Raw genomic sequence first — 15,851 nt, 5'->3', positions numbered from 1 at the left:
AAAATTTAACAGGCAGGTATAAAAATATTTACAAAAGATGCATTATCCCTTTCCCCTTCCTCTAACTGCACCCTCTCCTGTACAGCCCAGGTATGATGGGGAGAGCTGTCCCTATTTCAAGCTCCAGGGGTGGCCTTGGTTGACCTAAGCAGATCAGCATCTTCTGTCCCCTGGCCAAAGTAGAAAAAAGGTCCAAGGAAATCAATGGGTTAAAATCACAGGCAAGGTTTTTTTTTCATCAGAGACCTGGATCGGAGGAGGATCAAGATGCCAGAAGTTGAGGTGATTGGGCATTGGTGCTGTTAGAGTTTGGGGAACTTGGATTGAACATCAAATGTCCTGGATCCATTGCTTAGGTCAGGGAAATTATTTCAATTCAGAATGGTATAAGATTTGACTGAAATAGGGAAGTTATTTCCATGGCGTGTCCAGAATCCAATGACTTTTAACACACTGGCTCTGGTTCACCTGAACATTCAGTCTGGTTTTAACATAGCATCCTGCATTCCCCCTACCACCTGGGCAACACACACACACACACACTGATTAATTCTTCAACTGTACCTTCATAAATTTTTCAGATCTCTTTATTCCCCCCCACTTTTTTTTTGGTTTTGTTTTTTCACTGGGCTGTGCCACGTCTTCGTTGTGGCATACAGGATCTTAGTTCCCTGACCAGGGGTCGAGCCTATGCTCCCCACCTTGGGAGGGCAGTCTTAACCACTGACTACCAGGGAAGTGTCTCTCTTCACTTCTTTCTGTCCCCACGTTGCTGTCCCAGTTTTCTTCTCACTACTTCTCATCTGGATGATTGCCATTCCCTCCTAATTGATCTCGCTGGCACCACTTTGGCCACTTCCCATTCCAGAATGACCTTTGCAAAACAAAAATCTGACAGTGGTATTCCCAAGTCTTGTCATTCCCCAACATCCTTGTATGCTTCACTCATACTGAAAATGCAGCAGCTTCCTAAATACAATGCCCTTTACCCTTACACATGATTCTTCTTTGCTTATAATGTTGTGTCTCCTTCCCTCTGTCTCCAGCTTATACACCAGGCCTTCCTCTGAATATGAGTTTATGGAACCCTCCCTCCATAATTCTCAACCTGAAAGTTAAAGTGTTAGTTGCTCAGGTGTGTCCAACTCTTTGCAACCCCATGGACTGTAGCCCACCAGGCTTCTCTGTTCATAGGATTTCCCAGGCACGAATACTGGAATGGGTTGTCATTTCCTCCTCCAGGGGATCTTCCAGACCTAGGGATCGAAGGTCTCCTGCATTGCAGGCAGATCCTTTAGCATCTGAGCTACCAGGGAAGCTCGACCTGCTGAGATTCTAAGGGAGGGGGTTGATGTGTTAGTCTCCTGAAGTGACTGTGGGTGAGCACTGGTCACCAGAGTGTCAGCTTCAGTAAGATGTTGTCGGAAATGTACTGAAGACTATTCTGTCTCCTGCTACAACTCTTGCGAAGCTAACAGTGAGTGAGAGCAGGGCATTGGAGAACAGACTGGCCATTAACTAAGGTCAAGACAGCCAGAAGTCAGGGTCTAGAAGGACATGGACTGTAGCGAGGTCCAGGACTTTGAATTAAGACTGGGAGGGCTTCCCAGTGAAGAAATATCCACAAGTCTTACTTCCTGTCCTAGTCCCAGAGCCTGTAAAGGTGAACCCACTGGGGCTGGCTGGGGGAGAAGAGGAAAGCTCGTTCCAGAGGGAACTGTCTGAGGGATCATGAGAATTTCTAAACAAGAAAAAGAGGGGAATAAATGACTGGTTTATTTATCTGAAAAGCAGGTTTTTTTTTCTCCCCCCGCCGCAGGTCTAAAGAAAGAACAAAGCACACATAATGGAATCCAGTGTGGAGGATACAAAACTGAAGAATCCTTGTACAGATTGCCTGTTCAAATTAGCATACAATCATTTCAGCCTTTCTAAATAAAAATTTTTTAAAACCTTAAAAATAAAAAAAGACTGGGAGAGCAAAGAGGTGAAGGCCATGGACTTTCTAATGCCTCTTCTGTTCTCTGGTTTTGACTTGCCCAGCTTGGCCACAGCATCTACCCCCACCTCCCAAAGGTGGCTGATGTAAAATTATCTTGATGTTTAAGGGAACTATTTTGCATTATTGTTGAATCTAATTTTGAATCTCATCTATTTGTGAAATCTAATAACAAATGCTTCTGCTTTCGAAAAAGTTTGTGTTTTGAAAAACTTTCCCAGCAATATTCGTTTCTAAATTAATTTCGGTCTATAGGTAGAGAAGGCTAATTAATTAATTCATAGGAATGAGCTTTTAGAATAATTCCTCTCTTGCCTCATGCTGTGTAGAATTTTAACTAAGTACCAGATAAATTAGTTCTGCCTTTGTGGCGTTTTCCATAGCTAATGTTTTACAACTGTTCAAAAACATAATCAGTCATTGTCGGACAGCAGAGTTTGCAGCTGCATTATAAAGAAAGTTGCATGGTCTGGATTTGTCATCTTCACCAATCTTAATGTTGTTTCTGTTAAATTCTTATTGAAGAAGTGAAGTGAAAGTTGCTCAATCATGTCTGACTGTTTGTGACCCCATGGACTATATAGTCTATGGAATTCTCTGGGCCAGAATACTGGAGTGGGTAGCCTTTCCCTTCTCCGGGGGATCTTCCCAACCCAGGGATTGAACCCAAGTCTCCCGCATTGCAGGTGATTTCTTTATCAGCTGAGCCACCAGGAAGCCCTAAATGCTTATTACTGTTTATTGAGCACTTAGTGTCAACAACATATTGTGCTAGGCTCTGGCAGGGATATAAGGGTATGAAAGTGAAAGTGAAGTCGCTCAGTTGTGTCTGACTCTTTGTGACCCCATGGACTGCAGTCCACCAGGCTCCTCCGTCCATGGGATTTTCCAGGCAAGAGTACAGGAGTGGGTTGCCATTTCCTTCTCCAGGGGATCTTCCCGACCCAGGGATCGAACCTGGGTCTTCTGCACTGTAGGCAGACGCTTTTACCGTCTGAGCCACCAGAGAAGTCCCCATAAGGATATAAAAGACCCATTGTACCTGTCAGAGGGAGAATCTGGCAGGAAATATAAGATACATAGAGAAAAAGTATAGAAGAAGAAAATAGCAGTAAAGATTTAATAACATGTCTTCAATGAGGTATATTGTGAGGTAGTTATTCCACCGAAGTGATTGAGGAAGAATTCTTTGAGTATACTAGGAAGCAGAGGTGAGAAGAGAGGAGTGGAATGTCTAGACAGAGATAATTCTGTGAGTCAAAGTTCAATGGTAAAAAAATACAGAAGTTATTCAGAGGAGTGATGAGGGAATGTTTGGTATTTTGAAAATGTTAATTGGGGCAGATTTGCCTGGGATGTAAAACACGCTAGTCTGAATGCTTGCTTATGTATGTATGTATTTATTTGGGCCTCCCTGGTGGCTGAGACAGTAAAGAATCTGCCTGCAATGTGGGAGACTCAGGTTTGATCTCTTGGTTGGGAAGATCCCCTAGAGAAGGGAATGGGTGCTCATTCCAATATTCTTGCCTGGAGAGAATCCCCATAGACAGAGGAGCCTGACAAGCTACAGTCCATGGAGTCACAAAGAGTAGGACACGACTGAGCATATGTATTTATTTTTATTTTTGGTCAGTATTTTTAAAATGACATTTACAGACCTACAAGATCCATGTTTTTTCTTTTAGACTATTTTTACAACAAAGGATTATTTCTCACTCGCTTTTATATCTCCCTTGTGGGTTGGCTGTGGCTCTGCGACACTCTAGGACATGAGCTATTGCAACAGCGTCTGTCTGGAACATTTCTGGTTGGCAGGGCAGGGGGGAAAGAAGAATATGCAAAGTGATGCTGTCATTTAAAGTTTTTGTTCAGAAGTGATATGTTTCATTGGCCAAGTAAGGCCTATGAGAACTGAAACAGTTTTGTTTTTATTTAGAAGGTAACCTAAAAAATTTTTTGATGCATTATGGATGACCTGCACATTCACCTTTAAACTGAGGACAACCACAGGAAGTTGTGTTAGCTTTAGTGATTAGATAGCGATGAATAGGATCCGTGGATTGTTCTATTAGCATTCCCCAGGCAATCAGAGGCAGTTGGAGAAAGTAAATGCTCTTGATGTTTTTTCCCCAGCTGAAGTCAAATGGCATCACTGGCATACAATGAAGATATCCTAGAGCTTTGAATAGAGCAGTGGGTGGATTTAGTCATCACAGGTGCATTGTAATATAGGTGTGCCAAAAAGCAACAGCAGCAACAACAAACAAAGAAATCTGTGCCATAGCTTTCAGAGCCATACTTAGGTTTGAGATGATAATTTAGTTTAAGCCAATTATTATCTGTCACATTAAATTATGTTGCTAATTTGACTTTTATTGGTTTGGTAGTTTTCATTTGTAAAGTTATTTTAGTTTATGATCATATAAGAGATCTAAACATAAAGGGTTTATGACGTTTTCATATTTTCCGTAAGTAAAATGCTGATAAAAGTAATTTAACATTTTTTTCCCTTTAAAGGGATATCCATACATTACTAAAATTTGAGAAAAGCTGCAGTAGTTAATGAGAACTCAATGAAGAGTTTTGTGGATATGAGATATGGTTCGGGCTGTGCCTAAGAAAACTGGTCTGGTAACAATATGGAGTGTTTACTGGAAAAAGAAAAGACAGGGATAGGAGGGAAAATGCAATTGAAGAATCCAGGTGTGTGGTAGTAAGAGTTTATGGAAATGGAAAAGAGTGGACAGATGGAAGAGATGTTGGTAAAGAAGCATTAAAAGGAAGTTTTCAGGGACTATTTTGATGTCTGGAGGGAAGGAGAGGAAGGAGTCAAGGCTCTCTTGAGATTTTATTCTCTGTAAAGGAAAGAATGGGCTTTCCCGGTGGCTCAGTGGTAAAGAATTTGCCTGCAATACAGGAGACACAGGAGACTTGGATTTGATTCCTGGGTCGGGGAAGTCCCCTGGAGAAGGGAGTGGAGCCCACTCCAGTATTCTTGCCTGGAGAACTCCATGGACAGCAGAGTCTGATGGGCTATGGTCCATAAGGTCGCAAAGAGTTGGACACTACTGAATTGACTGAGCATACACACAGGCAAAGGATAGAATAGGAGTACCATGAGCAGAACTGGAGAAATGGAAAAGGAATCAGCAAAGAGAGAGTTTGACTTTGTTTTGTGTGTGTTTTTAGTTAATTTTATTGGAGTATAGTTGCTTTATAATGTGGTGTTCAGAGTTTGACTTTGGACATAATTTTCACTCTGTTAATAATAGTTTTTAAAAAGTTAATGGTGCTTTTTGAATGAGGGGGTTAAACTACAAATAATTGTCCTTTTATCTTTAGCACCTAGAACATTGGGTGGCACCTAGTCTGCTTTCAAAAAATGTTAGATGAACTGAATTTGTTGATATGAATTAAATAAGTACTTTAAAAGATGAATCACTTGGATTTGCATTTCTGGCATTACGGCTCAAAACAAATTTTGAAGAACCCTGCTGCTTCAGAACAACTGTATTCTGCATAGAACACACTTTTTGAGACATTACCAGAGGAAGGGAACATATTCAGGAAGCTACCCAACATATTTAATACCATGAACTGGACCTAGAGTGGCAGAGAACTGGGAATAGAGAAGTGGGCTGTAATAAGAGGGAGATTTCCCCTGAAGGTATGTGACAATCAAGGCTTACAGCTGGAATATTGAGCCTTGGGACAATAAGGAGGTAGGGAAGATGATCCAGGAACTCTTGCACTTAGCCAAGCACTTCAAGTTGAAGTAAACCCTTGGCTCCTGGAAAAAACAAGAGCAAATGCTCTCTAGAGGAGAGCTTCTCTGAATTTTGGCCACAAGATTCCCACTTAATTAAATGGAAACGATGATTTCACAGTCAGAGATGAGGAAACCCAAGGTATAGAAATTCACAATAAGTGAAGATCATCAGAAACAACAAACAATAGATTTAGACCCTTCAAGGATACAGACATTAAAATGATCAGATTTTGAACACTGAACAGTTGGGTATGATCTGTTTAATGAATTTAAGAGCACAACAATGAATCTAAATATACAACAATATACTACCAGGAATGACCAGATAGAATTGAAAAAGAATTAAATCTTAAAAATGAAAATTATAAATGTTGAATTAAAAATTTAATGACAGATCGAATAACATATTAGACAAAGATTAAAAGAAAATTAGCAAATGTGATTTAAGAAGACAGGAGATGGAAAACAATAAAGAGAAATAGAGAATAGAATGAGAATGTGATCTAACATGCATCTAATTCGAGTGCCAGAAGGAGAGAATAAAAAGGATGAGAAAAGGCAATATTAAAGGGATTTTTATTGTTTAGTTGCTAAGTCATGTCCAATTCTTTTGTGACCCCATGGCCTGTAGCCTGCCAAGTTCCTCTGTCCATGGGATTTTTCAGGCGGGAATACTTGAGTGGGTTGCCATTTCCTTCTCCAAGGTATCTTCCTGACACAGGGATCAAACCTACATCTCATGCACATGAATTCTTTACCACTGAACCACCTGGAAAGTCCATTAAAAGGATAATGGATGTGAATTTTCCAGACCTGATGAAAAATATTAATTCATAAACCCAGGAAGAAGGACTTGCCTGGTGGTCCAGTGGCTAAGGCTCCACACTCCCAAGGCAAGGGGCCCTGGTTCAGTTCCTAGTCAGGGAACTAGATCCCACATGTCACAACTAAGAGTTTGCATGCAAAATTTAAAAATCCCGCATACCTCAACAAAAGTCAAAGATCCCTCATGTTGCAGCTAAGACCCAGCTCAGCCCAAACAAAACAAAACAAAAACTGAGGAAGCCCAACATACTCCAAGCAGTATAAATACAGTGTAATTAGATGATGTCAGATTTTCCACAGCAACCAGGGAAAGAAGCAAAACAAAAACAACAACAACAACAAACACAACAACAGTGGCATGGTATCTTCAGAGTGTTCAAAAAATTATTGTCAATTGTGTTATTAGAAGACTACTTTTCAAAACTGAGAGTAAAATACATTTGCAGTAACAAAACCTAAGAAAGTTCATCTCCAAGATACAAGCAGTAAAAGAAATTCTAAATAATAATCTTTATACATTAGGAAAATTATCCCATAAGGACAGTATAAAATACAAAAAAGAATGGTGAACAAATAAAATCATATATGTATGTAAATCTGAGCAAATATTGTATCATAAGCAATAATTATAGCCTTATTAAGGTTATAATTGTTATATGTTGTTGTGTGGACAATAGCATATAAGTCAAAAAAGGGGTGTCAACAAAGTGTTCAAGAGGTGGGTTAAGATATTATTTATCATTACATTTTGCAAGCTAAACAGTAATGCTTAAAAATTCTAACTACTAAAAGAATAAAAAGATAGAATATATAAATTCCACATCAATAGAAAGATAAAATAGAATAAAAGATCAGCTGAACAGACTCAGTCAATCCTGAAACGTATTAAAGGAGAAAATAGAAGTAAAAGCAAGTCACATAAAAATAAAACTATAAGATGTAGAAACATGTTCATTCATATTGATGATCACAATAAACAAATATATCAACACAAAATCATAAAATGCTCAATTGACCAGGGAGAGATGAAAATTCTAAATTTGTATACATCTAGTATAATAGCCTCAAAATATATAATGTAAAAATTGATAGAACTACAAAAATTGATGAAACATCATAGTTTGTATTTCAGTATACATTTCTCAATGTATAAAAAATTAAATATATAGAAGTTTTGAACAACACAATGAAAAATCTTGATCTAATGGACATATGTAGAACTCCACACTCAATTATTAAAGAATATACATATTTCTCAATGTCATATGGCACATCTATAAATATTGATCATATACTGATCCATAAAGCAAGTTTTAAAACATTTCAAATAACTAATATCATATAAACTACATTCTCTTACCATATGCAGTTGATTTAGAAGTAAATAACAAAAATTTCCAAATATTTGAAAATTATCCAAAACTCTTGTCAATGAAGAAGAGATAATAATGGACATTTAAAAAATACTTAGAATTGAATGATGACAATACTACATATCATATTCTGGGCATGTAGAGAAATCAGTATTATCAGTATTAAGATAAAAATTTACAGTCTTAAAATGTTTATATTATGAAAGAAAGGTTTTAAATTAATGAGCAAAAACTAGAAATTAGAAAAAGAGCAACATATCACGGAAAGTAAGAGAATGGATAAAGATACAGTAGAAAAGATTAACAAAGCCTAACTTGGCTCTTAGAAAATGTTAATAAAAGAAACCACTATGAGATCAAAAAAAAGAGAAGGCATAAATAAACAATATTAATCCCACGTCCAAGGTAAGAGAAACCCAAGTAAGACAGTATGCACTGAGAGAGAGCATCAGAGGGCAGACAGATTGAAGCCACAATCACAGAAAACTAGCCAATCTGATCACATGGACCACAGCCTTGTCTAACTCAGTGAAACTAGGCCATGCCATGTGGGGCCACCAAAGATGGACGGGTCATGGTGGAGAGGTCTGACAGAATGTGGTCCACTAGAAAAGGGAATGGCAAACCACTTCAGTATTCTTGCCTTGAGAACCCCATGGACAGTATGAAAAGGCAAAAAGATAGGACATTGAAAGATGAACTCCCAGGTCAGTAGGTGCCTAATATGCTACTGGAGATCAGTGGAGAAATAACTTCAGAAAGAATGGAGGGATGGAGCCAAAGCAAAAACAACACCCAGCTGTGGATGTGACTAGTGATAGGAGCAATGTCCGATGCTGTAAAGAGCAATATTGCATAGGACCCTGGAATGTTAGGTCCATGAATCAAGGCAAATTGGAAGTGGTCAAACAGGAGATGGCAAGAGTGAACATTGACATTTTAGGAATCAATGAACTAAAATGAACTGGAATGGGTGAATTTAACTCAGATGACCATTATATCTACTACCGTGGGCAGGAATCCCTTACAAGAAATGGAGTAGCCATCATAGTCAACAAAAGAGTCCAAAATGCAGTACTTGGATGCAATCTCAAAAATGACAGAATGATCTCTGTTCGTTTCCAAGGCAAACCATTCAATATCACGGTAATCCAAGTCTATGCCCTGAGTAGTAACGTTGAAGAAGCTGAAGCTGAACGGTTCTATGAAGACCTGCAAGACCTTTTAGAACTAACAACCAAAAAAGATGTCCTTTTCAATATAGGGGACTGTAATGCAAAAGTAGGAAGTCAAGATACACCTGGAGTAACAGGCAAATTTGGCCTTGGAGTACAGAATGAAGCAGGGCAAAGGCTAATAGAATTCTGCCAAGAGAATGCACTGGTCATAGCAAACACCCTCTTCCAACAACACAAGAGAAGATCTTACACATGAACATCACCAGATGGCCAACACTGAAATCAGATTGATTATATTCTTTGCAGCCAAAGATGAAGAAGCTCTATACAGTCAGCAAAAACAAGACCAGGAGCTGACTGTGGCTCAGATCATGAACTCCTTATTGCCAAATTCAGACTCAAATTGAAGAAAGTAGGGAAAACCACTAGACCATTCAGATATGACCTAAATTAAATCCCTTATGACTATACAGTGGAAGTGAGAAATAGATTTAAGGGACTAGATCTGATAGACAGAGTGCCTGATGAACTATGGACGGAGGTTTGTGACATAACAGGAGACAGGGAGAAAGACCATCCAGAAGAAAAAGAAATGCAAAAACACAAAATGGCTGTCGTAGGCAGCCTTACAAATAGCTGTGAAAGGAAGAGAAGTGAAGAGCAAAGGAGAAAAGGGAAGATACACCCATTTGAATGCAGAGTTCCAAAGAATAGCAAGGAGAGATAAGAAAGCCTTCCTCAGTGAGCAATGCAAAGAAATAGAGGAAAACAATAGAATGGGAAAGACTAGACATCTCCTCAAGAAAATTAGAGATGCCAAGAGAATATTTCATGCAAAGATGGGCTCAATAAAGGACAGAAATGTATGGACCTGACAGAAGCAGAAGATATTAAGAAGTGGTGCTTAGAATACACAGAACAACTGTACAGAAAAGATCTTCATGACCCAGATAATCACAATGGTGTGATCACTCACCTAGAGCCAGACATCCTGGAATGAGAAGTCAAGTGGGCCTTAGGAAGCATCACTACCAACAAAGCTAGTGGAGGTGATGGAATTCCAATTGAACTATTTCAAATCCTAAAATATGATGCTGTGAAAGTGCTGGACTCAATATGCCAGCAAATTTGGAAAACTCATCAGTGGCCACAGGACTGGAAAAGGTCAGTTTTCATTCCAATCCCAAAGAAAGACAATGCCAAGGAATGATCGAACTACCGCACAATTGCACTCATCTCACATGCTAGTAAAGTGATGCACAAAATTCTCCAAGCCAGACTTTAGCAATACATGAACCGTGAACTTCCAGATATTGAAGCTGGTTTTAGAAAAGGCAGAGGAACCAGAGATCAAATTGCCAACATCCACTGGATCATTGAAAAAGCAAGAGAGTTCCAGAAAAACATCTATTTCTGCTTTATTGACTGTGCCAAAGCCTTTGACTGTGTGGATCACAATAAACTGTGGAAAATTCTTCCAGAGATGGGAATACCAGACCACCTGACCTTCCTCTTGAGAAACCTGTATGCAGGTCAGGAAGCAACAGTTAGAACTGGGCATGGAACAACAGACTGGTTCCAAATAGGAAAAGGAATACGTCAAGGCTGTGTTTGTTACCCTGCTTATTTAACTTATATGCAGAGTACATCATGTGAAACGCGGGGCTGGATGAAGCACAAGCTAGAATCAAGACTGCAGGGAGAAATATCAACAACCTCAGATATGCAGATGACACCACCCTTATGGCAGAAAGTGAAGAAGAGCTAAAGAGCCTCTTGATGAAAGTGAAAGAGGAGAGTGAAAAAGTTGGCTTAAAGCTCAACATTCAGAAAACTAAGATCATGGCATCCGGTCCCATCACTTCATGGCAAATAGATGGAAAAACAGTGGAAACAGTGGCTGACTTTATTGTTTTGGGCTCCAAAATCACTACACATGGTGATTGCAGCCATGAAATTCAAAGACACTTACTCCTTTGAGGAAATTATGACCAAGCTAGATAGCATTTTAAAAAGCAGAGACATATGCTTTGCCAACAAAGGTCCGTCTAGTCAAGGCTATGGTTTTTCCAGTAGTCATGTATGGATGTGAGAGTTGGACTATAAAGAAAGTTGAGCACTGAAGAATTGATGCTTTTGAACTGTGGTGTTGGAGAAGACTCTTGAGAGTCCCTTGGACTGCAAGAGATCCAACCAGTCCATTCTAAAGGAGATCAGTCCTGAGTGTTCATTGGAAGGACTGATGCTGAAGCTGAAACTCCAATACTTTGGCCACCTGATGCGGAGAGCTGACTCATTGGAAAACACCCTGATGCTGGGAAGGGGACAACAGAGGATGAGATGGTTGGATAGCATCACTGACTCAATGGACATGAGTTTTGGTAGGCTCCAGGAGTTGGTGATGCATAGGGAGGCCTGATGTGCTGCAGTTTTGGGGTCACAGAGTCGGACATGACTGAGTGACTGACCTGAACTGAACTGAGGAATGAAAGAGCTATAACTGTAGATGTAGCAGAAATTTAAAATGTAATAAAATATTATGAAAATATTATCAACAATCGTCTCATATCAGGGACTTCCCTGGTGGTCCAGTGGCTAAGATAAGACTCTGTGCTCCCAGTGCTGGTGCCCCAGGTTTGATCCCTGGTTGGGGAACTAGATTCCACATGCCCCAACTAAGACCTGGTGTAGCTGTCATTTAAAAAATACAGATATAATGGAAAAATTTCCAGAAAAATATAACTTATCAAAACAACTTCAAAAAGAATGCCTTATTACCACATAATAATTGAATTAGTTTAATATTTTCCTACAAACATCAGCTCTACATGGTTGTACAGAAAAGTTTATTAAAATTTTAATCATTAGATTATTTCAATTTTACACAGTCACATACAAAGTTTCCCAGAGAACTTAACTGGGATATCCACCTGGTTATAAGTTTAATACCAAAACTAGACAAGGATATTATAACAACAAAAAATTACAGACCAATCTGAGTGCTGAATATATGCAAAAATCCTTAATAGATTGCTGTTGAACCCCTCTATTGAAAGTTGCAGTTCAGCTATTGTATTCTTTGTTGTTGTTGTTGTTCAGTTGCTCAGTCATGTCAGACTCTTTGTGACCCCATGGACTGCAGCATGCCAGGCTTCTCTGTCCATCACCAACTCCTGGAGCTTGCTCAGACTCATGTCCATTGAGGCAGTGATGCCATCCAACTATCTCATCCTCTGTCGGCCCCCTTTCCTCTTGCCCTCAATCTTTCCTAGCATCAGGATCTTTTCCAGTGAGTTGGCTCTTCGCATCAGGCCAAAGTATTAGAGCTTCAATTTCACCGTTCAGCATTGTATTCTTTACCTCTGTAATTTCTGTTTGGTACTTTTTGGTATTTTTGATCTCTATATTGAATTTCTCATTGTGTTCATCCATTACTTTCCTGTTTTTGATGAGTAACTTTATAACCATTATTTTGAACTCAGTAAGGTAAATCTTTTATCTCTGGTTTATTAAGATCTGTTTCTCAAATTTTAGCTTGTTCTTTTGTTGGGAACTTATTTCTCTGTTTCTTCATTTTCCTTGACTGTGTTGATTTCTGCACATTAAACAACCACCTCTCCCAATTTTGACAGGATGGTCTTATGTAGGAGATGAGCTCCTGCATCCATTAAAAAGTTGTGTTTTGATGGTGGTTTTGCTACAATCCTAACTTGTGAATGCAAGTCCCATTGACTGTTAGAGCCAGGTGATCCAGTGGCCTATCCCTTGGGTGGCTGCTACAAAAAGTGTGGATCTGAGGTGTGCTCACAAGCTCATTCCACAGACATACTGATGACTTGGTCTTACTGGAGTCAGCTGGAGGGAGAAGGCATGAGCAGTTATCTACTGGTTTCCCTGGTATCTGGGGAAGACTACAGCCAGCACCTACACACGTGATAAATTGCAAGCTGACCTTCAGGCAGCAGCTTTTAAAGTATGCAGATGTACTTCTTTCAGAAGACTAGGAGATAGGTGATTTTGCCTATTGCCTGTGTGCTGAGCCCTGAGGTGATAGCTGGTTACAAAATGTGTCTCTGTTTGCTACAGTCCCGTGGGACTTTTGAACGGAAGCCCCTTTAGCTATCAGAGTCAGACAATCTGGACACCTGCCTTTCAGCAGCAGCCATAAAAGATGGGCTGCAGACATGTGTACTAGCTCCTTCCAGAGAGATGTTGTCGATTCGGAGCAGGTGGGAGGGAGGAGCCTGGAGAAGTGTCCTCTGGCTTCCCCAGTCTCTGAGGAGGATTGCATCCAACCTCTGTGTGTGTGTGTGTGCTCAGTCGTGTCCAACTCTTTGGGACCCCATGGACTGTATCCCTCCAGGATCCTCTGTCCATGGAATTCTCCAGGCAAGAATACTGGAGTGGGTAGCCATCCCCTTCTCCAAGGGATCTTCCCTACCTGGGGATTGAACCTGTGACTCCTGCATTGGCAGGCGGATTCTTTAACACTGAGCCACTTGGGAAACCCCTAGTGCCCACTAAATTAGAAACCTGGCTCTGAAGCAGCAGCTTTTAAAGTCTGCAGCTAAACCTCTTTTAAGAAAAGACTGGGAGATGGGTGATTTTGTCTGTTCTGTCTGTGATAAGCCCTGGGTGGTGGGAGTGTTGTATGCTCATTAAGAATTGCCTTTTTGTTTGCTCTAGTCTTGTGGGTCTCAGGGACACAAGCCCTGTTGGCTTTCAGAGCTAGGTGTTTTGGGAATCTGTCCCTCATGTGGGATTCTTAAAAATTGGGGTCCAAATTCTTCACTATTCAGGGAGAAGTCAGGAGTTGGTGATTCTGTCAATTTTATGGTGCTGTGCTCAGGTTGGGGTTTATGGTCAGAGTGTGTCTCTGTCTTTCCTATCCATTTTAATGTGGGCATTTTCTCATTCATTTAATGTATAGAAATCATTCAGCTACTTTCTGGATCTCTTTCAGAAGAAATCGCTCCATGTGTAGGTACACATTTGATGTACCTGTGGCAAGTGCAGAGCTCAGGAGCCTCCTATATCACCATCTTGGTTGCTCTAGAAATATATTTCCAAAATATTTTTAGATAAATGATTATTACCATATATGTGTTTGTATGTGTTAGTCGCTCAATTGTGTCCAACTCTTTTGTGACCCCATGGCCTGTAGCTAGGCTCCTCTGTCCATAGGATTTCCCAAGCAAGAATACTGGAGTGGGTTGCCATTCCCTTCTCCAGGGGATCTTCCCAACCCAGGGATTGAACCCAGGTCTCCTGCATTGCAGGCAGATTCTTTACTGTCTGAGCCACCAAAAACATGCTAAGTGAAAGAAGTCAAATATATACTGAGTCACCAGGGAAGCCCACCATATATATAGAGAGAGAGAAGAGAGAGAGATATAGATATGTAGAAATAAAATGAAACTTGATCCCTTTGCCACACTATACACAGAATTCAACTCTAGATGGATTAAAACAGAAATGTAAAAAGCAAAAATTGAAAGAGTTTCATAGAAAAAATGGGAGAAGATATTTCATGCCTAGAGATATGAAGGGATATCTGAAATAAGATAAAAGTTCCAACTGTAAAAACAATATTGATAAATTTACAGTAGAATTAAGAACTTATGTTTATCAAATGACAGTTTAAAAGCAACCAAAAAACAAGCTACATGTTATTAAAAATATATCTGCAAATATAAAACTGACAAAGAATTAGTGCCCTGAATATATGAAGAACTCCTAAACCAGTAAGAAAAGACAACCACCTATTAGGAAAATGGGCCAAAAACACTAGGTAGCATTTTATATAGAAAAAGAAACACAGTGGACAAATGGTTACTGTGTTAGTTTGGGTTCTCCAGAAGCCCAAGATAGAAGTTTTTCAGCAAGAAAATACTTTAAGGAGAAACCTATAAGAACATGAAGTAAGCAGGATAGAGCAGTGAAATCAAAGTCACTCAGTTGTGTCTGACTGTTTGTGACCCCATGGACTACACAGTCCATGGAATTCTCCAGGCCAGAATACTGGAGTGGGTAGCCTTTCCCTTCTCCAGGGAATCTTCCCAACCCAGGGATCAAACCCAGGTCTCCCGCATTGCAGGCAGATTCTTTACCAGCTGAGCTATCAGCGAAGCCTAGGGTAGAGCAGGGGAAGAAGCTAAACAGAGATGGAGTTTCAGCCTGATCCCATGGGGGAACTCTGGGCCGTGGATGGCACCACACATTTGTCTCACTTGAAGAAAAGGAACTGGACCTTTCTATTTCTTTATCAACCAGCCATTGGCTGTGGTCTGCCCAGGCTTTTCTAAGTGAGGTGACTCCCATAGGTCAAGTGAATTTATCCAGAGAAGAGTGAAGATGTGAGCCATTAGCAACCAGTCTAGCAGCATCTGGGGGAAACACGCACTGGCCCAATAAGGGGTACCTGGTTGAGTACCAATAATGTCTCTTACAATCACTGTCACTAGTAATCAGGGGAAATGGAAATTGTGACCAAAATGAAATATGGTTTAGAGCATGTTGTAATGCATACAGAAGTCAAAATATAATGTTGTACACATGAAGTTTATATAGTGTTATAAACCAGTGCTACAACTTAAAAAAAAACACAAAACATCATTTTATTGATTTATTTTTAGCTTACTGAGGTAGGTTATGAACTAACTGGACTGTATCTCTTGAAATTCATATGTTGAAGACCTAACACCCTA

General features: G+C 39.9%; 1 non-coding gene across 1 annotated transcript; it reads left to right on the top strand.

Moving 5' to 3' along the window:
- Window positions 1–1,604: 1,604 nt before the first annotated feature.
- LOC122436165 lies at window positions 1,605–1,730 on the top strand. Its single transcript, XR_006267924.1, has one exon. It is a non-coding gene; the product is annotated as a small nucleolar RNA SNORD22 (small nucleolar RNA).
- The last annotated feature ends 14,121 nt before the right edge of the window (window positions 1,731–15,851 follow it).

Source organism: Cervus canadensis, chromosome X (genome assembly GCF_019320065.1).
Source record: "Cervus canadensis isolate Bull #8, Minnesota chromosome X, ASM1932006v1, whole genome shotgun sequence".
Taxonomy (NCBI): Eukaryota; Metazoa; Chordata; class Mammalia; order Artiodactyla; family Cervidae; genus Cervus; species Cervus canadensis.
This window is presented reverse-complemented; position numbering and strand designations above follow the sequence as displayed.